At 37.4% G+C, this 23537-nt stretch overlaps 1 protein-coding gene and 1 pseudogene across 1 annotated transcript in view; one reads left to right on the top strand and one right to left on the bottom strand.

Annotated features, from left to right (window-relative positions):
• The window catches only part of LOC109676094 (vomeronasal type-2 receptor 116-like), a 173744-nt pseudogene that overhangs the window by 22896 nt on the left and 127311 nt on the right, over positions 1-23537 (bottom strand).
• Positions 12030-23537, top strand: part of LOC141424003 (vomeronasal type-2 receptor 116-like) — a 45320-nt gene continuing 33812 nt past the window's right edge. The window contains exons 1-2 of the mRNA XM_074075658.1: positions 12030-12104; positions 17589-17632. The gene's annotated coding sequence lies outside the window, so the exon portion shown is untranslated. The remainder of the gene's footprint in view (positions 12105-17588; positions 17633-23537) is intronic.

The following is a 23537-nucleotide window of genomic DNA, read 5'->3' as shown; positions in this document are numbered from 1 at the left end:
TAGTCCCACAGGCTTTGTTTATTTAGAGTTCTCTTAGGTGTGACAGCCACTGTTACAAGGTTTCCCCTCTCAAAGCACATTGGGTAGGTGGTGCTACACTTGTGTTCTCTGGCCCAATTGTTTATTTACAGTTCTGTGAGGGATTGCCCCTGCCCCCCTCTACAGTGCTCAGGGTGCCCCACCCTTCCTGCTATGTGTCTTTTTGTTGTTGTTATTGTTTATTCGGTTTGGTTTTTGTCTCATTTTTCCCTGGGTCTCAGTCAGTCTGTCCAGGGGGCTATGCTGACCTATCCCAGGGTTGTTTGTGGGAGTACTGTGTGCCACTTAGCTCACCTGCTGGTCAGCTTCTCTTGAGCCAGTAGGAGCTGGCGTCTGGAGGCGCTGGAGCCCTCCTGGTTTCTCCATTTAATGTGGAGTGGGGATGCTATGGGCAGGTGGGGGAATTGGAGTTTTGCCTCTTCTTGGTTGTTTATCCTGCAAAGTGTTCCTCCAGCATCTCTCCAAGATTTTACTTTAAGAAGCACAATGTCTGCTTCCTCCCTCTAGGCACCATCTTGGAATCTCTATCCTGAATCAGTCTTGACTTGGTAGGAAGAAAGTTGATGATTTGTGCCCCTGTTTTCACTGAGTTCCAGGCCTCTGCCTGCAGCTCAAGTCCAGTAGAGAATGTGGATGTTAGGTTTACTGTGGTGGGAAGGAGATTGTATGTAGCACCTTTTGTCCATAGACCCTAACTAGGAAAAGGAAGGAGAGGAAGTTGAGGAGGAGGAGGAGGAAGAAGAGAAGATAGGGGAGGAAGGGGGAGGTGGAGGAGGAGAAGAAGGAAAAGGAAAAGGTTATTGAAGAAGAGGAGAAAATGAGAAGGAGACAGAGACAGAGGAGGAAGGAGGGAGGAAGTGAGCTTTCTCCTGCTTGTATGTGCTGATGTATATGTGACTCCATCCCTAAACAAGTTCCTGTCCCCAGAACCTGTCTGGCATGAAGCTTTCCTCTGGGCATATGCTTCTGAGACTGGTCAGCATGATTCAGTCAGCAGTGGGGAGACCTTGTGTGGGGCATGTGCCTGAGTCAAATCATGTCAGGAATAGCAAGGCACCTGTCCCTGGCATGCAATTCTAATTCATTCAGACAAAAGCATAGCCTGTCCCTTATTTCTATTCCCAGAGCAGGAGTTAAGAAAGAATTTTCCCTCCCTCTCCCTTTCCCTTCCATTGTCTCCATCTCCTCTTCCTTCCCTCTATTTCTCCTCTATCCTCCCACCCATGCACCCTCCCTTCTTCCTTCATTTATTTATGAGCACCTTCATTGAACTCAATAGATTCATGGGAAACCTTAAAAACAAATCTGGCAAGAATCTCTGGTCACATGGAGATGAAAGTTCCACAGCAGACATGAGAACAGGAAAAGTGTACCATAGGTATTAAAGCTATGTATGCAGGTCTGTCAGATGTGCTGGGTACGAACAGCAGGGGAGTGTGTGCTGGGGTATCAGTGCTCAATGGGACCATGGGCAGAGTCCACCAGGCATGGGATTTTCTGCACTCCATAGGAAATTCTGGGCTCATCCTGTGAACTCCAGACACTGGCCTGGGGCTCTGGAGTCACTGTCTGTGGGTCTTTGCTGCCATGATTACCTTTGATCTTATGGTTCATTGTGGTTCTTCAGGGAGTCAAATGTGAGAATTGCCATTCAGTGTTTAGTACTGAGAAGAAGAATGCACTGTGCTCATTCTAAGCCTATTTGTAGATATTTAAGATGTAAGTAAGACTTTTCTAAGTGCAACTTTGTATCTAGGTATAGAATGTGTCACATCATTCTATTCTAAGAACAAACTCTGTGTTTAGTAGATCTTGATTGTACCTTCAAGCATTTTCTTTTTAGAAGCACATATTTCCTGAGCACACTGTGCACAAACATGCCATAACTGAAAGGCCTACAGAACTCTTGTCTCGAAAGCAGCCTTGTTAACAAGGTATAAAATGTGGCACAATGTTCCATTATAAGGTGGCACTCTGTTCGTGACAGATCTCAAATGTAACTTCTGGCATTTTACTCTTAAAAGAGGTTATATTTTATTGTTCACTGTAGGCATATATGCTGTCATTCAAAGAACTATGGAAATGATTTTCTAAATGCACCTTAGGTAATAAGTTTAGAATGTGGCTAAATTTTCCATTCTAATAAAGAACTCTGCCACTGATGCATCTTCCAAGGGACATGGAGGTTTTGCTATCTTGGAGGAATGAATCATGTGTCCTCATTTTAGGCCTATAATTCTAATGATGGAAGGCTATTCTAAAAGCAGCTCAGTAACAAGGTTTATAATATTGGACAATGTTCCACTCTGTGAATGAACTCTGTATGCTAGGTCTTGATTGTAACTACAAGTGTTTTCCTTTTAGAAACACATATAACTTAGAGCTCATTACATTTAGTATGTAATAGAAAGGACTATGTAACTGCTACTGTGAATGCAGTTGGTAAATAAGATTTAATGTTCAAGTCTAAGAAACATGCTATGGTAGATGGACATTGATTGTAGTTTGACACATTTTCCTTTAATTTTCACATATTTCTTATAGTCCCTTTTACACATATGCACTCTCATTGAAAGGAATATGTAACTGCCACTCTAAAAGAAGCTTAGTAACAGAGTTTAAAGGTGTTACAATCTTCCATTATTAGAGGAGCTCTCTCCTAAGTTCATGATTGCACCTTCTAGCATGTCCCTTTTAGAAGGACACCTTCCTTGTTGTTCAGCTATAGGCCTGTATGGTGGAATTGAAGGTAGTGTGTAGTGCTCTTTTGAAAGCAGTATAGTAGAATGGTGTAGAATGTACCTCACATAATTATAAAAGGAACTATGTAACTGCTGTGGTAAATGCAGCTTAGAAAAAAGTTTTATGCAAATGAGCGGCACACAGTGCTCCTACAGCTATCCCTGGGATAAACCAGCATAGCCCCCTTGAGGACTGATCCCCACCATGCAAAAATAAAACCAAAAAACAATGGAATCATAAACAAGGAACTGAAAGGGACACACAGCGGATGGGGAGAGGTGTTCTGAGGCACTGGAGAAGGGGGAAGGATCAAGGAGCTGCTCTCTTCGTGAACTTTTAGTAAACAAAGTCTGCCCCTCCACCAGAGAAAGGAGGAGAAGGCAAGGAGATGCTTTCTATGAGAACTGTCAGTTAATAAAGCCTGCACAAGTAGATGGCTGACAGTAGGCAGTAGGTGAGCCACTGCCTGAAATAGGGCAGATAGCGGTTCACAAAGCTGTCTCCTCACCCAAACACCTGGTGAGACAACAGAGTTACTGCTTAAATACCAACACCAGGACTGAATGCTGAAGGAGTAACACCAGAAATACCAAGACTGAAATTTCATTGTTCCTGAACCTGGGATTTTCTTTTTCTTTTTCTTTTTTCTCTTTCTCTGTAAGTGCTTGCTTAGTTCACTGTTGCTGAGTACACCATCTCTCCCTGTTGATGTCTTTGGTTCTCTATTTTTTCCCTTTTCTTTCTTTTTCTTCTTTCTCTTTCTGTCTTGATCTCATTACTTTTAATATTGTAAGCTAGATAACACTAAATTACACATAGACAGGGACAGAAAGAAAACCAAGGGGAATGATGGGAAGATGAAAAAGGGATGGATACCCAGTTCCAGACTGCAAAAAAACAAAGACAGACTACCTCAAGGAATGCAATGAAGCCCACAAGAACACCATGAAAGAAGAAATCACTGAGAATTTCATGGAGATGTTACTAGAAAATGTCAACCAAAATGTACAGGAGGCACTCAAGAAATTCCAAGACAATACAAATAAAGACTATGAGAAGACAGAAAAACAAATAAGTGAACTCATAGGAGCCCTAAATGAATACCAAAGTGAAACAGAGAACACCATAAGTAGAGAGATAAGTGAATTAAGGATGAAAATAGACAATATTAAAGAGGAAATGACCCATGATATGGAAAACCTCAGAAAAGAAATGAAACAGAAATACAAAACGCAATGGAAGTCCACTCCAGCAGACTAGAACAAGGAGAAGACAGAATCTCAGAAGTTGAAGATGAAATGGAAATTAAGGGAAAAACTGAAGAACTATTACAAAAACAGCACAAAACCTGTGAAAGAAATATGCAAGACTCACTCACTCCATCAAAAGATCAAACCTGAGAATCATGGGCATAGAAGAAGGAGAAGAGGTGCAAGTAAAAGGAATTTGTAAAATATTCAATAAAATAATAACAAAAAAATTCCCAAATCTAGAGAATAGTATGCCCATTCAGGTACAAGAAGCCTCCAGGACACCAAAGAGACTTGACAAAAAAATAACTAAGCCATGACATATTATCATTAAAACAACAAGCACAGAGAATAGAGAAAGAATATTGAAGGCTGTAAGAGAAAAAAAAATCATATAAAGGTAAACTCATCAAAATCACAGCAAATTTCTTATCAGAAATATTAAAAGCAAGAAGATCATACAGTGAGGCATTCTGGGCACTGAACGAATATACCTTTAACCTTAGGATAATCTACCCAGCAAAACTATCATTCAAAATAGTTGGAGCAATAAAAAACTTCCATGACAAGCAGAAGCTAAAACGATATATGACCACAAAGCCACCACTACAAAAGATTCTTAAACAATACTGCACACAAAATATGAAGGAATACAAAACCATAAAAGAACAGGCAGTACCAAATGACAGAAGAAGGAAAGACAAGAAAGTAGAGAGTAACATCAATTCAGCTGCACACAATCCAACCCTTAAACAACAAAAACAACTAAATGACAGGAATCACCACATACCTATCTATACTAACACTGAATGTTAATGGACTTAACTCCCCCATCATGACACCGTTTGACAAACTGGATTAAAAACGAAGATCCATCAATCTGTTGCTTACTGGAGACCCATGTCATCAACAGAAACAAGCACTGGCTTAGGGTTAAAGGCTAGAAGAAGCTTTACCAAGCCAATGCCCATCCCCCCCCAAAACAGGCAGGAGTAGCAATGCTTATCTCAGGCAAAGTAGACTTCAAAGCTACATTGGTCAAAAGAGATAAAGAAGGACATCTTATACTAATAAAAGGGGACATACCAAAAGGAAATAATAACTATCAACCTATATGCACCCAATGTCAGTGCACTCAATTCATCATACACACTGTGAAGGACCCAACAAAATATATAAACTCCAATACAGTGGTAGTGGAGACTTTAATACCCCTGGTCACCAGTAGATAGGTCATCCAAACAAAAAATCAATAAAGAAATTCTAGAACTAAATCACACCATAGATCAACTGGACCTGGCCGATATCTACAGAATATTTCATCCAACTTCTGCACAATATACATTCTTCTCAGCAGTCCATGGAACTTTCTCTGAAATTGATCCTATCTAGGGCACAAAGCAAACCTCAGCAAATAAAAGGAAAACGAAATAATCCCATGCATTCTATCTCATCACAATGCATTAATACTACAACTCAACAACAAAACAATAGTAAAAACATGCAAACAGTGGGAAGCCGAACAACACATTGCTGTATGATCAATGGGTCATTGATGAAATAAAAGAGGAAATTAAAAGGTTCCTGGAAGTTAATGAAAATGAAAACATGGCCATCCAGAACCTATGGGACACAGCAAAGGCAGTCCTAAGAGGAAAGTTTATAGTCACAAGTGCATATATTAAAAGGACAGAAAGATCTCATATCAATGACCTAATGCTACATGTCAAACTCCTAGAAAAACAAGAACATGCAAAACCCCAAAAAACAGGAGAGAAATAAAGAAAACAGGAGCTGAAATAAATGAAATACAAACAAACAAAGAAACAAGTACAAAGAATCAATGAAACAAAAAGTTCATTCTCTGATTAAATAAACAGGCTTGACAGACCCCTGGCAAACCTGACTAAAATGAGCAGAGAAAAAACCCAAATCAGTAAAAGCAGGAATGCAAAAGGGGAGATAACAGCAAACACCATGGAAATCCAGGAAATCATCAGAAAACACTTTGAGAACCTATATTCTAATAAATTAGAAAAATCTTAAAGAAATGGACAGATTTCCAGATACTTATGATCATCCAAAATTGAACCAAGAGGACATTAATCACCTGAATAGAGCTATAACACAAAATGAAATTGAAGCAGCAATAGTCTCCCAAAAAGAAAAGTTCAGGATTTGATGGAGTGTCTGCTGAATTCTATCAGTCCTTTAAAGAGGAACTAATACCAACCCTCTTTAAACTGTTCCCCAAAATAGAATGGGAAAGAAAACTGCCTAACTCATTGTATGAAAACAGTCTGACACTCATCCCAAAACCAGACAAAGACATGTCCAAAAAGGAGAAGTACAAGCCAATCTCCTTAATGAACATCGACACAAAAATCATCAATAAAATAATGGCAAACCAAATTCAACAACACATCAGAAAGATCATTCACTGCGACCAAGTCGGCTTTATGCCAGGAATGCAGGGGTGGTTCAACATATTCAAATCTGTAACTGTAATAGAGCACATTAATAAAAGCAAAGACAGAAACCACTTGCTCATCTCAATACGTGCAGAAAAATCCTTCGACAAGATCCAACACCACTTCATGATAAATGCTCTAAGAAAACTTGGAACAGAAGGAAAATACCTCAACATTGTAAAGGCTATATATGACAAACCTATAGTCAACATTATACTTAATGGTGAAAAACTGAAACCATTTCCCATAAAATCAGGAATGAGACAAGGGTGCCCACTATCCCCACTCCTATTCAACATAGTACTGGAATTCCAAGCCAGATCAATGAGGCAAGAAGAAGTAATAAATGGAATATAAATAGGTAAAGGAACTGTCAAAATATCCCTCTTTGCAGACGATATGATCTTATTCCTTAAAGACTTAAAAAACTCTACCCCAAAATTTCTAGACACCATAAACAGCTACAGCAAGGTGGCAGGATACAAAATCAACTTACAAAAATCATTAGCTGTCCTATACACCAGTAGTGAACAAACTGAGAGAGAATACATGGAAACAATTCCACTTACAACAGCCTCAAAAAAAATCAAACACTTAGGAGTAAATTTAACAAAGGATGTGAATAACCCCTACAAGGAGAACTACAACTCCCTGAAGAAAGAGATCAAGGAAGACTACAGAAAGTGGAGAGATCTCCCATGCTCATGGATTGTTAGAATCAACATAGTAAAAATGGCTATACTCCCAAAAGTAATCTACATGTTTAATTCAATTCCCATCAAAATCCCAATGACATTCCTCACTGAGATTGAGAAATCTACCCTAAAATTCATTTGGAAACACAAGAGACCACAAATAGCCAAGGCAATACTCAGGAAAAAAAGCAATGCTGGAGGTATCACAATACCAGACTTCATAGTATATTACAAAGCAATAGCAATAAAAACAGCTTGGTATTGGCACAAAAACAGACATGAAGACCAGTGGAACAGAATAGTTGACCTGGATATGAGTCCACACACCTATGCCCATCTTTATTTTGACAAAGGCGCTAAAATGACTCAATGGAGAAATGACTGCCTCTTCAACAAATGTAGTTGGGAAAGAGGTTATCTGTCTGCAAAATACTGAAGCTCGATCTGTGTTTATCACTCTGTACTTATATCAACTCAAAATGGATCAAGGACTTAACATCAGACTCAAAATTCTAAAGTTGGTACAGGAAAAGCAGGAAACACTCTGAAACTAATAGGTATAGGCAAGGACTTCCTCAATAGGACCCCAGCAGCTCAGCAACTAAGAGAAAGAATGGACAAATGGGACTTCATAAAATTAAAAAGCTTCTGCACAACAGAAGACATGGTCTCTAAACTGAAGAGACCACCCAGCTATACATCAGACAAAGGACTGATAACCAGAATATACAGGGAGCTCAAGAAACCAAACCCTCTCAAAATTAATGAACCAATAAAGAAATGAGCAAGTGAACTAAACAGAAATTTCTCAAAAGAAGAAAGTCAAATGGCCAAAAAACACATGAAAAAAATGCTCACCATCTCTAGGTATAAAAGAAACGCAAATCAAAACCACACTAACATTCCACCTACCCCTGTTAGAATAGTCATCATTAAAAACAGCACTAATAACAGGTGTTAGTGAGGATGTGGGGTAAAATGGACCCTCGTCCACTGCTGCTGGGAATGCAAACCAGTGCAACCACTCTCAAAAAAGCATTTGGAGACTTCTTAAAAATCTAAGCATAGAACTGCCATTGATCCATCAATCTGACTCTGGGGATATACCCAAAGGAATGTGACACAGGTTACTCCAGAGGCACCTGCACACCCATGTTTATTGCAGCGCTATTCACAATAGCCAAGTTATGGAAACAGCCAAGATGCCCCAATATAGACAAATGAATTAAGAAAATGTGGTATTTATACACAATGGAATTTTACTCAGTCATGAAGAAAAATGAAATCCTATCATTTGCAGTATAAATGGATGGAACTGGAAAACATCATTCTGAGCAAGGCTAGTCAGGCTCAGAAGACCAAAAATTGTATATTCTTCTTCACATGCTGACTTTAGATCTAGGGCAAATACAGCAATGTGGTTGGACTTGGGTCACATGGTAAGGGGAGAGCACCTATGGGAAGTATTGGGATAGCTAAGAAACCCAAAACCTGATAGTATTTGATGTCCCCACTGATGAGGTACTAACACAGAAACCTTAAAGCGACAAAGGTCAATATGAGAAGGGGATCAGGAACCAATGTAAAGATCTGTTAGAGATTAGTCAACTTGGGATTTAACACATTTGTACATGGAATCAACACTTGTAATCTCTCTGTATAGCTATCCTTCTCTCAACTGGCAAAAACGTTTTGCCTTTCTTATTATTGCTTACACTTTCTCTTCCACAAAATTAGAGATCAGGGCAGAACAGATTCTGCCTGGAAGCACGTACAGGGGGAGAGTAAGGAGGTGGGAGTAGTGGGTAGAAATGGCCCAAACAATGTATGTACATATGAATAAATGAATGAGAAAAAAGAAAAAAGTTTAGAATTTTCCACAATTTCCCACTCTGAGAAACAACTTTTTGATTGATAGAAGTTAAATGTAAGATTCTAGAATTTTCCTTTTAGAAGAACAAATCCTTTATTGTTCAGTATAGGTTTCTATGCTGTGATTCAAAGAACTATGCAACTATTGTTCTTGAGCCAACCAATAACAATATTTGAATGTGGAAGAACATTCCATGTTATGTAAGAACTCTGTGGTTGATATTTCTTGATTGCAACTTGAATCATTTTCTTTTTAGAGGCAGAGCATGCCTGTCTTTTCAAATATTCAAAGAAGCCCAGATGGCTAGACTGAGGTTCAGGCAGCTCAGGGATAAAGCCAATGTAAAATTCAAAGGGTATGGCACCAGAGGGGCAAACACCAGTCCTGGTGTTCAACTGCCAATGCTGCAAAAAAAAATCAATAAACCAATGAAATCTACTCAGGGAATGCAAAGCAGAGTGATCTACATATGGAACATCATACATTTAAGAAATTAGGCATAGTAAATACAAACAGTATGTACTCCCTTTTTCACAAACATTACAGCAACAGAGTATTTGTGACAAACTTGATTTCACGTTACTGTATTACTGAAACAGCAAAAGCATACAGCAATGAACTCCCTGCAAATCTTTCCAGGGCTCCATCTAGTGATTAAATAGTGGAAGTAAGTATAGGCTCAGACAAAATATACAAAATGCTTAGAGTTTCTGGAAACACAGGCACAAAGAAAGCCAGCGATGGAAGACTGGAGTAAATACCTAAAACATGAAAGTATTATGAACTTTCAGGAAACTAGGATCTCACCTAGAACTCCAAACAAGCTGCCTATAACTACCAGGAAGTATTTGGAAGGGTAGAAAACTCAGAGTTAAAACAATTGTTTTAAGCAAAAACAATGAACTGGAAGAAAGCACAGTAATTTCTCATACCATACAGAGAAATACAAAGAATAAATTTAAAAGATCAACAATAACTGTGAACTTAAAAATATATGCAGCAAAATTATATGAGCTTAGTGATCATTTCTTGTCATCTCTTTATAGTTCAAAATTGAATTCTTTGGTCAGCACACCAAATACTTTGATGTTAAACTACAGTCATTGGACAATCATTCTTGACATGTCTCTGTAAAGGTCATTGCAGACTTTAATTGTTTACACCAGATTCTCATGAATTCATCATGACTGCATCTCTGTACTTAGCTCAAACCACCATCATGTCTCTCCAGCATGTGTCCATCAACATCTTTTGTGAGATCTGTAAAAATACTGTTGTATTTCTCCCATCCATTCTAAATATTTATGGTAAACTATTCTTTCTGAAATATGATTGGAATAGATCAATTTCTTGATAAAGCTTTCTGTCATTCCCTATTACTCTGTGCATAAAAGTAACTGTTCCTATAGGAATTCAAAGAACTAAGTCTCATCCTTCTTTCAAGTCTCATTTCACTTCCACTGTACTTCAGACTGACTTATCTTATTTTCATTTTCGATGCACACCAAGATCTTTATCACCACATTCATTACACAAAGTTCAATCAATTGCTTTACTCTTCTCAACATGTTAGCTCACTGTCAGATTTTCTATTCCAGGGAAACTCCCACTGTCCTACAGATCTTGATCAGAATAGGTTCAATGTTTTATTATATTTTAGGGCCAAACTACTTTCTCTTTCCATGATATTTTGCAAATTGAAATAATGGTTTATGTATAATTTTGTACTGAAAGTGTCAGTCTCATTTCAACTGAGAGTCATGACATGAGACTGTATTCACAAACATACACTCAGGTACTGTAAGTGTAATTGAGAAAAAAGTCACTCTTTGGCTTGTTGTTTGTTGAGCAAATACATTACTAAGTGCATTTTGATTGCAAGCAAAAGTCAAAATAGCAAGCATAAAATTATTGTATAAGATGCTATGTCTGATAGATGATCACAATAATCCAAAAGATTGTTTATAATTTTATCATACTAGCATCAATTGGTTGGATCCATTTCCTGTACGCTTGATCCTGGGTAGGATTGTCACTTTCTTCAGAACAACAGAAGATTATTAACTCAGCGTAGATAAAAGAAGATGTCAAGAGTGAAGAAAGTCATAGTTCAGAATGCAAATATACAACTTGATATCTGCATCTACCTTGCACTATTGATTTGGAATTTCCTATGATGCAAATATACAACTTGATATCTGCATCTACCTTGCACTATTGATTTGGAATTTCCTATGTCAACCTGATTATTGGTGGATTATTGGGAAACACCTGTGTCTGTGGATGTCTCTGCACATGCAATAGGTATGTGGAGACCTGCCTAGGCAATACAAGGAATATTAAGGGAATGCATGAACCTTGGGTGTATGAATTTGTCTCTCCTGTGTACTTGAATTTTGGATGTGATGCCCCATTGACTTTGGTTAAGCCCTGACTGCACAGAGCCATTTATTACTGATTCACCTTGTACCTTCCATGGCATCTAATGATGTAATTCATTTTCCACATCCCAAATATCTTTTCTGCACATCTTTTTTAGATGCATACTTCAGAACAACTCTAAGAAATGTTAATTCATCCCTGGGGCCTTACCATCTGTGGGCTTGGATGAAATTGTTACACCTGGGTTGGAAAGTAGGATCCTCACACTTATTTTCCAACTCATGTTTATCTCATGGATGCAGGACCTCAGATGCGGAGCCCAAGGCACAAATATTTCCAGATCCCTCCATGGGAATGGAAGACACAGGGCTGAAAGAAATTGGGGAATTAGAATGGACTTTCCAGTTGACATAAACACATATATACAGAGGCACACAGGAAACAAATATACCTGCCTGACACTGTAGGCTAAGCCTCTACTCAGAATTGTACATTTCTAGACATGTTCCCCTTGATTTTTATTTTCCTTCTCCTCCAGCTTCCCCTCCATCTCAGTTCATTTTCTAATCAAGACTGTTTTCCTGACTTTAAGCACAGTATATACAAAGATGGAGATATAGTGATTGCAGGGTTTTTCCCGCTTTATTCTTTTGTCAAAGATGACAGACACAATGATCCTGCTATGAAAGGAGTTTCTGCAAAGTAAGTAATGACTTTATATTACATGTTTGTATTTGATTTCTGGATAAATACTGCCAAAGTGATCTGTGAATGCATAGAGCAATGTTGATAATAACCCCTACATGGCCCTTCCTCCTCTACCTTCCAGAAACATCCCTATTTTATTTTGTGGTTTATGGTGTACTTTTCTTTCAACAGGAACAAATATATTCCATTTTTTTCTTTTTCTTTTTTTCCTAATAAGGCTGAAATCTATGCATTTGCTCCACCATCTCTGGGACTCCTTCAACCTGGGCTGAAAGCTACCTCAAGAGATCATCGTTAGAAAAGGAATCCAAGTAAATTGCATGGGTTCTGAACTGAGAGACTAGAACAAGTTCCCTTTCTTGTAGCTCATGGTGTGATAAGATTTCTTTACTCACAAATGTATCTAGTAATGTTCCTACAGAGAAGTTCTGTACTTGTGCCCATGATCATGAAAACTCTTATGACTATAGACATCCAGTTACTGTTTCAAATATGATGTGTGTCATGCTGGGATTCTTTGTCAAATCTGGAAATGCAAGCAGAGCCAGAAATAAATGATAAACCCTGTGAGATTTTTCCCCTCCAATTTATTACTGCTTCACCTAGACACATATCTGTGCTCAGGTTTTGGCTATGAACAAATGCCAGGTCTGCAGCAGAATGTCTAATTAATAAATTGTTCAGGCAGAATTCCATGGAATTCTAGCAATGTATTTACAGCCGTATTAGCAGTGAAAACTTGATTGGAAGTAGTGATTCCTTGCATCTCTTTTCAAGTGCTGTTGTAGTGAGTGTTACCTGTCGTATCAGCACACATTTGGGAGCAGGGATGATGGGGTAGGAATTTGAGTTTCTTCCCTGCTGTGGAAGGTATCAGAACATCACTCTTATTGCATGCCTAGATGTTTGTCTGCTTACCTTTGTTTGTATTCAAATTTTTCCCAGGGATACTTTTTTCTCCCACTATTTTATAAATCATATTTGAATATAGTTACTTATGCTTTTGTCACACATTTAATGTTTTGCTTATAGTAGTCCTTTGCTACTTTAAAATTAGAAAAATTTGAAATCTGTATTCTAAGAATCTGGTCTGACTCTCCTAGACTTAGAGAAGAGAAATGTTAAGTGTGTTACTAGTTGAGGAGAGTAAGGAATTTCTTATGCCATGAAGGTGTTGCATTGATACATGGACTACTGCAATTGTGTTTTTGCTGTGGGGGAGGGAGGTTGTAGTCAAGTTATATTGGATATTATAACTTTATAACATTTTGTATGGAAGCTTGCAGCTCTTCTAACTGAGGAGAATTTGTATCTCATCGTGGTAATGATTTTAAATTCCCTGAGAGCAAGCTAAATTAGTCTGCACTAAATTCCTTGCACAAATATATGTCTTCTTTACAGATAATTCGAACTGATCATTGCCTTTAAAATGAACTATTTGGGGGATTCTAACCGAGTTCGTGACATACTCTTGATATGAGTTTCCTTTTAAATGAAAGATTGTGGAAAACGATTCCTCATTCTGTAGGTTGTCTCTTCTCTCTGTGATTTTTTCCTTTGCTCTGAAGTAACTTCTCCACTTAATATGATCCTTTTTAATTTTCTTTGGATTTCTGTGTTTTAAATTTTTTCCTGAAATTTGTTGTCTAATCCCTTGTCTTGAAAGGTTTCCTTATTATTTTTCTAATGGTTTCTTACTTTATGGTGTTGAACTATAGGGATTCAATTTTGTGTTTATTTTTGTATTAGGTGAGGGATGGGGTCCAGTTTCAAGTATTTAGTTTTCCCCACAGCACTGATTAAATATACTGTCATTTCTTCAAGTATGTGTCATTTTGCCGCATACTTGTGAATCAGTTGATTGTAAATGCATGGGATAGTTGAGGCATTTCAATCTTCCATTGGTGTGTGTGTTTGCAATTATGCAAATAACCTGTTTTTTTTCCATACTATTACTTGAACACAGGGCCTACAGTTTCAGTGACTCCACAGCTCTTTCTTTTGTTTATGTGTATTTTCAAGAAAGAGTCTCATGAACTGCTTTCCAGAGCTGAGTCAAACTGGGTACTAGTGATTTCTGCCTCCTGAGTAGCTAGGATCACAGGCCTGAGCCACTGCTGCCTGGCTGTCATGCAGTTTCATCCCCAAAATTTTACATTAATTCATGGAATCTGGTAGTGCATTCTCAGTGTTCATCTTTTGTTCAAAAAGATGGGCTGAATTCACTGAATTCTTGGGCTGCCAGGAATTCAGTGAATTTTGTGAACTTTTTGTGATTTTTTTGCTACTACTTTGAATAATGTCAGATTTTTCATCTTTTACATATTTTCTTGATGTTATTGTGTAACTGATGCATAAAATGTAAATTATACTTATTTAACGGGTACCATTTCATGTTTCAGTACATATAAATATTTCATACAATTTATGGTAGATTAAACATTATTTATCTTCAAAGACTTCCAACACTTCTTTAAGATGAAACTTACAAAAGCATTTGTGGTAGGTTTGTGGAATATCATTAATTTTGAAGACATTACCATGAATCTATAAATCACTTATGTAGATGGACATATTCACATCTTTGAACAACTTTTCCTTTGACAAATTCTATTAATAAAACTTGTTCATAAACATTGAAATGTATAATTTTTAAAAAATAATTTGTTGTTCCTGGGTAAGGTTTTCTGGTTGGTAAGGAGCCAGTTATATTGTGCTTATGTCTATTGCTACCGTATTCCTATTTCCCCCTCAGGCTTTATGTGATTGTTTCTTCTTTGAGTAATTGGCAATTGAATATTTTCTCTTTGTTTGCCTACGGTACCTCTGTATTGATTGTGCAACCTCTCTCTATATATATATTCTATATATATTCATTTGAATTTCCAGGTGAACACACTCATTTTCTGCAAAATAATGTGACCTACTTCTTACTTTTCATTCTTTCTTTACTACTAGTTTATTGTATATGTAATAGACTAAGAAATTCTAGAAGGATATTAAATTCTGGTGTTATGTTATTGATAGTCTTTATTCTACTGCATGCTGTCTTTTGGCACTATGACTGTGTACTATATTTTTGAGTCAGTTTGAACGTAGCATTGCTAGTTTTGCTTCTCAAATGTTTTGTTGATTACTATTTGTAATTTTTAGGCAATGTTTGTGTCTATGTTTTAAGGATATTTTTTGTATTATTTCCTTTTTTTTGTCCTTTTCTGGTTTTGTTATCAGGTTAACACTGTATTGGTAGGATGTATTCAGTTCATTTTTTCCTTTTCAATTTACAAGATAGTTTGAGAACCATTGGTGTTCTTTCTGTTGTTTAAGTTCTGGGAGAATTTAGCAGTGAATCAATCTGGTCCAGGGTGTTACTTTGTTGGGAAGTTCTGCTAACACGTCATATCATTGCACAGTATAAATCTGTTTGGGTTTTTTAGATACTATTCTTTTAATTAGTTTGGTCTTACGTGCCTAGAAATTTATCCATTTTGTCAAATTTTCAAATTCATTTTAATACACCTTTCAAAATATCCCTTATTGCTCCTCTGGATTTATGGGGGTGATAAGAATGAGTAAGGGATTGTCAGTCTTGTTTATCTTGTAAAGTTCCAACTTTTTTCATTGATTATTTATATTGTTATTTTATATTCCACATCATTACTTTCACATCTCTTTATTTCCCAGTTATTCAACTTGGAGTTTTGTACTTTATGAAATTCACCATCTGTGATTCTTCCTTCATTCTCATTTGATTGTATATTCTTCTCATGGGATTTAGTCGTTCCCTGACTCTATTGATTTTGACCATATTTCTTCTTCATCTGTGAGTGGGATTCCTATGAGTGTCTTCTGCAATATTGGCTTAGTGAACATGACAGATTTCTTTATTTATGGCTATGTGAATATGATAAAATCATAATGTTATTTGAAATTCAAGATATTTCTTTTCTACATTTTATCATTATTTTGAATAGGTTTATATGGAGTTTCAATGTGACATTTCCATATAAGTTTACAATGTACAGCAGTTTGGTTCATCCCATCACTTATTCTTTCTGTGCTCTGTCCCCCTTCTTAAATTGACTTCATCAGTTTCATTATTCTGTATTCATCCATGTGCAGAATACATATCAGCCATTTTCAACCTCCATTACCTTTTTCATCTTTCCTTCCACCTCCCACTGTTACCCTTCCCTTAACAACATGTTTACATTCCTGACCTTCACTGTCTAAGGGTCTTTTGATTGTAGAGGGGGGCTTGACTTGGTATTCTGTCTTGAAGCATATCATAATTTAATCAGACTAGCCTCCTTATTACTTTTCCTTGTCCTTTATCCATTACCCTTTATTGTTCAGCAGTTTTCAGGGTGTGTTTCATTGTGTCTTTTTCCTACACAGATGCAAAATATTTTAATATTATTCATGCTCTATCATTCTCCTCTCCTTTCCCTCCTCCCTAGTGCCTTCTAACACTCCCGCATTTGAATGATGCTACATGTATATTGAATATGCATAGTGCTTGCTAGTGTTTGTATTTGGACCTATGTTCCATGTGTTAGAGAAAACATGTGACCTGTATCTTTCTGAATGTAGCTTACTTTGCATAACATTATGCTCTCCAGTTCCATCCATTTACCTGCACAAAAATGCTTTGTGCCCCTGTTTTCGCTGAGTTCCAGGCCTATGCCTGCAGCTCAAGTCCAGTACAGAATGTGGATGTCAGGTTTACCATGGTGGGAAGGAGATTGTATGTAGCAGCTTTTGTCCATAGACCCTATCTAGGAAAAGGAAGGAGAGGAAGTTGAGGAGGAGGAGGAAGAAGAAGAGAAGTTAGGGGGGAATGGGGAGGTGGAAGAGGAGAAGAAGGAGAAGGAAAAGTTTAGGGAAGAAGAGGAGAAAATGAGAAGGAGACAGAGACAGAGGAGGAAGGAGGGAGGAATTGAGCTTTCTCCTGCTTGTATGTGCTGATGTATATGTGACTCCATCCCTAAACAAGTTCCTGTCCCCAGAACCTGTCTGGCATGAAGCTCTCCTCTAGGCATATGCTTCTGAGACTGGTTGGCATGATTTAGTCAGCAGTGGGGAGACCTCGGGTAGGGCATGTGCCTGAGTCAAATCATGCCAGTTACAGCAATCACCTGTCCCTGGCATGCAATTCTCATTCATTCAGACAAAAGCATAGTCTGTCCCTTATTTCTTTTCCCAGAGCAGGAGTTAAGAAAGAATTTTCCCTCCCTCTCCCTTTCCCTTCCATTGTCTCCCTCTCCCCTTCCTTCCCTCTATTTCTTCTCTCTCCTCCCACCCATGCACCCTACCTTCTTCCTTCATTTATTTATGAGCACTTTCATTGAACTCAATAGATTTGTGAGAAGCCTTAAAAACAAATCTGTCAAGAATCTCTGGTCACATGGAGCTGAAAGTTCCACAGCAGACATCAGAACAGGAAAAGTGTACCAGAGGTATTAAAGCCATGTATGCAAGGCTGTCATATGTGCTGGCAGGAACAGCAGGGGAGTGTGTGCTGGGGTACCAGAGCTCAATGGGACCATGGGCAGAGTCCACCAGGCATGGGATTTTGTGTACCCCATAGGAAATTCTGGGTTCATCCTGTGAACTCCAGACAATGGCCTGAGGCTCTGGAGTCACTGTCTGTGGTCTTTGCTGCCATGATTACCTTTGATCATATGGTTCGTTGTGGTTCTTCAGGGAGTCAAATGTGAGAATTGCCATTCAGTGTTTAGTACTGAGAAGAAGAAAATTTTATTCATATGTGCATACAATGTTTGGATCATTTCTCCACACATACCCCACCCCCTCATTTGTCCCCCACCCCTTCCATTACCCCCCTAGCCCCTTGCTGCAATGCAGTAACTACTTTGCCCCTATCTCTAATTTTGTTGAAGAGAGAGTTTAGGCAGTAATAGGAATTACCAAAGGTTTTTGCTAGTTGAGTTAAGGATAGCTATACAGAGAGTTGACTTGCATTGCTTTCCTGTACATGTGTGTTACCTTCTAAGTTAATTGTTCTCAAACTAACAATTCTCTAGTTCCTGGTCCCCTTCTCCTATTGGCCTCAGTCGCTTTAAAGTATCTGCATTAGTTTCTCTGCATTGAGGGCAACAAATGCTATCTAGTTTTTTGGGAGTCTTACCTATCCTCATACCTCCCTTGTGTGCTCTCGCTTTATCATGTGATCAAAGTCTAATCCCCTTATTTTGCCTGCCCTTGATCTAATGTCTGCATATGAGGGAGAACATACAATTTTTGGTCTTTTGGGCCAGGCTAACCTCACTCAGAATGATGTTCTCCAATTCCATCCATTTACCTGGAAATGAAAACATTTTTTTCTTTTTCATTGTTGCATACAATTCCATTGTGTATAAACCCCACATTTTCTTGATATATTTGTCAGTAGTACGGCATCTTGGCTGTTTCCATAACTTGGTTATTGTGAATAGAGCTGCAATAAACATGGGTGTGCAGGTGCCTCTGGAGTAACCTGTGTCACATTCTTTTGTGTATATCCCCAAGAGTGGTATTGCTGGATCATATGGTAGATCTACGTTTAGATTTTTAAGAATCTGTCAAATTATTTTCCAGAGTGGTTGTACTAGTTTACATTCCCACCAGCAGTGTAAGAGGGTTCCTTTTTCCCTGCATCCTTGCAAACACCTGTTAGTGGTATTGCTAATGATGACTATTCTAACAGGGGTGAGGTGGAATCTTAGTGTGGTTTTAATTTGCAATTCCTTTATGGCTAGAGATGGTGAGCATGTTTTCGTGTGTTTTTTGGCCATTTGAGTTTCTGTTTTTGGGAAAGTTCTGTTTAGTCCACTTGCCCATTACTTTATTGGATCATGAATTTTGGGAGAATTTAGTTTTTAGTTTCCTTGTATATTCTGGCTATCAGTCCTTTGTCTGATGTGTAGCTGGCAAATATTTTCTCCCACTCTGTGGGTATTCTCTTCAGTTTAGAAACCATTTCTTTTGTTGAGCTGAAGCTTTTTGGTTTTATGAAGTCCCATTTATCTATGCTCTCTCGTAGTTGCTGAGCTGCTGAGGTTCCATTGAGAAAGTCCTTGTTTATAGTTATTAGTTCCAAAATACTTCCTACTCTTTCCTGTACCAATTTAGAGTTTGTGGTCTGATATTAAGATCCTTGATCCATTTTGAGTTAGTATTGGTATGGGGTGATAAACATGGATCTAGTTTCAGTTGCTTGCAGATTGTTAACCAGTTTTCCCAGCAGTTTTTGTTGAAGATGCTGTCTTTTCTCCATCATATATTTTTAGCACCTTTGTCAAAGACAAGTTGGTTATAGTCGTGTGATTTCATATCCATGTCCTCTATTATGTTCCACTGGTCTTCATATCTGTTTTTGTACCAGTACCATGCTGCTTTTATTGTTATTGCTTTGTAATATAGTTTGAAGTTGGGTATTGTAATACTTCCAGGATTTTTCTTTTTATTCTGTATTGCCTTGGCTATACTCAATAAAAAATTTATGTATTTCCATATAAATTTAACAGTAGATTTTTCAATCTCTTTGATAAATGTCATTGGGATTTTGATGGGAATTGCATTAGACATGTAGATTACTTTTGGAAGTATAGACATTTTTACTATGTTGATTCTACCAATCCATGAGCATGGGAGATTTCTCCACTTTCTATAGTCTTCCTCAATCTCTTTTTCAGAAGTTTATAGTTTTTCTTCTTGAGGTCGTTCACCTCTTTGTTAGGTTTACACCTAGGTATTTGACATTTTTTGAGGCTATTGTAAATGGAGTTGTTTTCATATATTCTTTCTCAGTTTGCTCGTTATTAGTGTATAGAAATGCTAATGAGTTTTCTATGTTGATTTTATATCCTGCTAGGTTGCTATAGCTGTAGATGGGGTCTAGGAGCTTTTGAGTAGAGTTTTTTGGGTCTTTAAGGTATAGAATCATATTGTCTGCAAATAGGGATATTTTGACTGTTTCTTTACCTATTTGTATTCCTTTTATTCCTTCTTCTTGCCTAATTGCTCTGGCTAGGAATGCCAGTATTAAGTTGAATAGGAATAGAGATAGTGGCCATCCTTGTCTCATTCCTGATTTTAGAGGGAATGGTTTCATTTTTTCACCATTAAGTATAATTTGGCTGTAGGTTTGTCATATATAGCTTTTATAATGTTGGGATACTTTCCCTCTATTCCTAGTTTTCTTAGAGCTTTTATCATGAAATGGTGTTGGATCTTATCAAAGGCTTTTTCTGCATCTATTGAGATAATCAAGTGGTTTTTGTCTTTGCTCAGTTAATGTGGTTTATTACATTTTTGATTTTCATATGTTGAACTACCCCTGCATTCCTGGGATGAAGCCTACTTGGTCTTCGTGAATGATCTTTTTGATGTGTTGTTGAATTCGGTTTGCCATTATTTTATTGAGGATTTTTGCATCAATGTTCGTTAAGGAGATTGGCCGATAGTTCTCCTTTTTGGAGTTGTCTTTTCCTGATTTTGGGATAAGTGTAATACTGGCTTCATAAAATATGCCCTTCCCTTTCTATTTCATGGAACAGTTTAAGGAGGGTTGGTATTAGGTTCTTCTTGAAAAGTCTGATAGAATTCAGCAGAGAATCCATCAGGTCCTGTGTTATAGATGTATTCAGGTGATTAATGTTCTCTTGGTTCAGTTTTGGAGACCATAAGTATCTAGAAATCTGTCCATTTCTTTAAGATTTTCGAATTTATTTGAATATAGCTTCTTAAAGTAGTCTCTGATGAATTCCTGGACTTCCATGGTGTTTGATGTTAACTCCTCTTTTGCATTCCTGATTTTACTAATTTGGGTTTTTTCTCCTCTCCTTTTAGTTAGGTTTGCCAGTGGTCTATCAATCTTGTTTATTTTTTCAAATAACCAACTTTTTGGTTTCTATTTCATTGATTTCAGCTCTTCTTTTTATTACTTTGTCCTTCTATTTGTTTTGGAATTTGCTTGTTCTTCTTTTTCTAGGAGTTTGAGATGTATCATAAGGTCATTGATTTGGGATCTTTCAGTCTTTTTAATATATGCACTCATGGCTAAAAGCATTTCTCTCAGGACTGCCTTTGCTGTGTCTCATAGGTCCTGGTAGGTTGTGTTTTCATTTTCATTGACTTCCAGGAACTTTTTTATTTCCTCTTTTATTTCATCAATGACCCATTGTTCATTAAGCAATGAGTTATTCAGTTTCCAGCTATTTGCATGTTTTTTGTCTTTATTTTTGTTGTTGGGTTCTAATTTTATTGCATTGTGATCAGATAGAATGCATGGTATAATTTGTATTTTCTTATATTTTCTGAGGCCTGCTTTGCTCCATAGGATATGACCTATTTTGGAGAAGGTTCCATGGGCTGCTGAGAAGAACGTGTATTGTGTAGAAGTTGGATGAAATGTTCTGTAGACATCAACTAGGTCCATTTGGTCTATGGTATATTTTAGATCTAGGATTTCTTTATTGATTTTTTGTTTAGATGACCTATCTATTGATGATAATGGGGTGTTAAAGTCTCCAACGAATTAATATATGCTTTTAGGTCCTTCAGCGTATGTTTGATGAAATTGGGTGCATTGACCTTGGGTGCATATAGGTTGAGGATTGTTATTTCCTTTTGGTCTATTTCCCCTTTTATTAGTATGGAATGTCCTTCTTTATCTTGTTTGATCAAGGTAGGTTTGAAGTCTACTTTGTCAGAGATGAGTATTGTTACTCCTGCCTGTTTTTGGGGGCTGCTGGCTTGGTAAATCTTCTTCCAGTATTTCATCCTAAGCCTATTTCTGTAGGTGAGATGGTTCTCCTCCTTTTTAATCCACTTCGTCAAACAGTGCCTTTTGATGGGGGAATTAAGACCATTAACATTAAGTGTTAGTACTGACAGGTATGTGGTGATTCCTGTCATTTAGTTGTCTTAGTTGTTTGAAGGTTTGATTGTGTGTACCTAAGTTGAGTTTACTCTCTACTTTCTTGCTTTTTCTTTTCCTATTTTTGGTGCTGCCTGCCCTTTCATGGTTATGTTGGGTTACACTTTCTGTGTGCAGAATCCCTTGAAGAATCTTTTATAGTGGTGGCCTTGTGGTCACATATTGTTTTAGTTTCTGCTTATCATGGAAGACTTTTATTGCTCCATCTATTTTGAATGATTGTTTTGCTGGGTAGAGTATCTTAAGGTTGAAGTTATTTACATCGGTGCCCAGAAAACCTCACCCCAAGCTCTTCTTGCTTTCAATATTTCTGTTGAGATGTCTCTTCTGATTTTGATAGGTTTACCTTTGAATGTGATTTGGTTTTTTCTCTCTTACAGCCTTCAATATTCTTTCTCGAGTCTCTGCACTTGTTGTTTTAATGATAATATGGTGTGTGGTGATTCTATTTTCGTCAGGTCTGTTTGATGTTCTGGAGACCTCTTGCATCAGTATGGGCATAGATTTCTCTAGATTTGGGAAATTTTCGGTTATTATTTTGTTGAATATATTACTCATTCCCTTTTTTTGCACCTCTTCTTCTTCTTTAATGTCCATGATTCTCAGGTATCATCTTTTGATGGAGACAGTAAGTTCTTGCATGTTCTTTTCAAAGGTCTTGAGTTATTTAACTAATAGTTCTTTGGTTTTCCTTTAATTACCATTTCATCTTTGGGTTCTGAGATTCTGTCTTTTGCTTGTTCTCTTCTGCTGGATTGCCTTCCATTTTGTTTTTCATTTCTATTTCATTCTTTTTTCTGAGGTTTTCCATATCCTGAGTGCTTTCCTCTTTAATATTGACTATTTTCGTCCTGAGTACATTTATCTCTTTATTTATCATGTTCTGTGTTTCACCTTGGTGTTTATAGAATCACTGTGTAAAGTGATTCTATAGTTTCTTTTATTTGTTTTTGGGCTTTCTCAAATTCTCTATTTTTGTTGTCTGGAATTTCTTGAATGTCTCTTGTACATTTTGGTTGACCATATCCAGTATCATCTCTATAAAATTCTCATTGATTACTTGCAGGATTTCTTCTTTCAGGTTGTTCTTTTTGGCTTCATTGGATTATTTGGCATAGTTTATCTCCATTTTGTTGGAGTCTGGATCTGGGTATCTGCTTTTTTCTGTTCCCTCTGGTTCCTGTACTAATTTATTACTGGGGGCAAAACTAGTTTCCCCCTTTTTTCCATTTTCCCATTATTGCTCTTGCTATTGTTAATGTCCCTGTATTGTGTGCAATTAAGTATTTTCTAGCTTGTAATAATAACAATGGTGATATCTCAAATGGGAGAGTAAGAGGAGAGGGAAAGCAAAGGAAGTAAAGGAAAGGGAAAAACAAACAAACAAACCACTAAACAAACAAACAACAACAAACCAGTGCCAATGAAATAAAC

This window comes from Castor canadensis, chromosome 6 (genome assembly GCF_047511655.1).
Source record: "Castor canadensis chromosome 6, mCasCan1.hap1v2, whole genome shotgun sequence".
Taxonomy (NCBI): domain Eukaryota; kingdom Metazoa; phylum Chordata; class Mammalia; order Rodentia; family Castoridae; genus Castor; species Castor canadensis.
This window is presented reverse-complemented; position numbering and strand designations above follow the sequence as displayed.